This window comes from Lissotriton helveticus, chromosome 4_1, assembly GCF_964261635.1.
Source record: "Lissotriton helveticus chromosome 4_1, aLisHel1.1, whole genome shotgun sequence".
In the NCBI taxonomy this organism is placed as follows: Eukaryota; Metazoa; Chordata; class Amphibia; order Caudata; family Salamandridae; genus Lissotriton; species Lissotriton helveticus.
Genome location: NC_136063.1, coordinates 1,196,604,813 through 1,196,607,230, shown reverse-complemented (window position 1 = coordinate 1,196,607,230; position 2,418 = coordinate 1,196,604,813).

The window sequence follows — 2,418 nt, the reverse complement described above, 5'->3', positions numbered from 1 at the left end:
AAACCAAAGGTACAATCCACATCCACATTCTCCTTAGATTGTGATATAGTTTCATTTGAGTCTTTTGAGCTTAGTTCTTTACTCCTTATGGGAATATCTTCACTTTCGTCCTCGTTTTCACAATCAAGTGACCGCTGGAACATTCTTGGCGAAGAAGATAATCGTGGGTTCGGCAGGATCCCCGATAAATTAAGTATGGACTGATTCGAGGAGGTTAAGATCTCATCACTCCTAGCCTCAGAGTTTGAATCTGCCACGACACTTGTTTCCTTACTAGTTACATCCATCCCCTTAAAGTGTCTTCCCAGAAAGTCTTTGATCGAATTCGATACTGAAGAGCCACCCCTTGTTACTTTTGGCTTCACTGCTTTCGGTGTTAGTAACAAGGATTGGACATTTCTTGTAGTTTGCTCCTTCGCTCTAGCTGGCTCACTTGATGCCGATTTTGGGTTGCCTGTTTCACCGCCTTCTCCGGTATCTGGTGGATTCTTCTCAGACTTTTTCTCAGCTTTTAAATTTTTACGGGCTCTTACTTTGGCCGGTGCCATTTTTATTAGCTTCTCTTTCCTTTGGACCCTCTTCGTGCACAAGGCTACAGTGGTTAGGCCTGGTAGGGTAGTACTTCCCCAGTCCCCGTAGCTACTGTGGGGACAACTCCTTTTGCCGCTCTTGTTTTTATAATTTTTTAATAACTTAGTTCCTTAATTTGCCGCTGATATTTAAATATAAGCTATCATAGCTTCATTGATGAGACAATTACACCTTTTCCACCTTTAAATTCCCCACTTACCTCTGTTCCTGGTCAGCCTTTGCACACAAACCGCTTCCTGCCACCATCGACCAATTAAATGTTTGAGCGCTGACTTGAATTATTCCTGGCGTTCAAAAGGGGCAACAGGAGATTAGGCTAATGCCGGGTACCTTCACTCCTTCTTCGCCAAGCAACCCCCGACTAGCCTGGAGCCACAGGAACACCAGGGCCCCCCTTCCACCGGGCTGCTTCCACCGGGCTAGGGGGACTGCCCTCCGTGCCTTAGGACCTCTGCCCGGTACGGGTCTTCCGAAAATGCACTTTTTGAAGGTCGCCTTCCTCCGGGCCTCTCTGTCCGTACCGCGGGGCCTCCACGGGTCCTTGGCCCGCCTCGGGGATTCAGACAGCGTTTTTTTACACCCCCCCCCCACAGCTGCCACCGCCGTAGAATCCTCGCGGAACTCCGGGTCGCGCCTTCGCAGAGAGGACGTCCGACGCTGCTTCCGATGCTACTTCCGGCGCGATGCTCAGTCGCTGCAGAAGCCGGGTGCAGGGAGTGTGCGGCTGCCGATTACGGAACAGAGGTCTCACGAGTCAAAAAAAGTCATGGGGTGGGGGTGCCAGAAATGATTGTCCCACCGGGAGCCACCAGGGCTACAGCCAGCCCTGTCCATCACCTTGCTGTTTTTTCATTTTAATGTACTATGGTATATGGCGGAGACATCATCAGATGTTAAGACTTCTAATTATGCAATAGTGCTACATCATATATTAAGACAATCAATCAAAACTCAAGAACACGCATCAGTTTACTGTACATAGGGGACTCTTCAAGAGAAGGTACTCACAATATTTTTGCTAAGCAAAATTTCTTGTAGTCCTGCCTTCTACTACAAGCTCAAGGACAGAAACGCTAGAGACAAAAGAAGAGCACAGTTGGTGCACACAATACTATCAGAAACACATTATTTCAGCTCCTCAGGAAATGAAATTCGCCCACTACAAATCATCACAACTGTCTTAAGTTCATGATTCAGCTTTTAGAAGGGTTCAGCAGTTTTGACAGAAACATCATGTTTTCACAATAGAATAAAGCATCTTTTAGAATAACGCAGATGTTTAAAACAAGGTCAGTTATAGAACTGAATCGTTTCCGCTTTCTAAAGCAATGCTAGCATATGTACAAAAGCACAGAATGAAAGGATGTTTTTTGCAAGTTCTTTCTTTTCTTTTGAGGAGAAAGAGCGCATTCTCCAATATGTATCGTTTAAGCCAGGGTACAGCAATTTTCCTCTACAGAAAAAAGAAACAGAAAAGATCAACCTGAATTTCTTTTTATCCATTTTCATAGAGCATGAATAAGAATGCATCTCTTGTGAAAAGTAATGCAAGGTAGATGTCCAAGGTACTTTTTTGCGTATTTCATACACCACCGTACAAAGAGCATCACCTTTGCAGTCCATTTCTAAAGGCAGCACAAGCATGTGTTATAGAGAAATTGAATCGAGTTCGCTGCAGTTAAATGCCACTTGGGACCTGAATATGTTGACAAGTTCCTAGTTGGATTTAAAAGCACATGATCTTTTGGATAATAGTCTATAGCATAGCGGGTGTGTTCTGTCATTTTAGCCTTTTTGACACTCATGCAAAATCAGTTGTCAATGGAG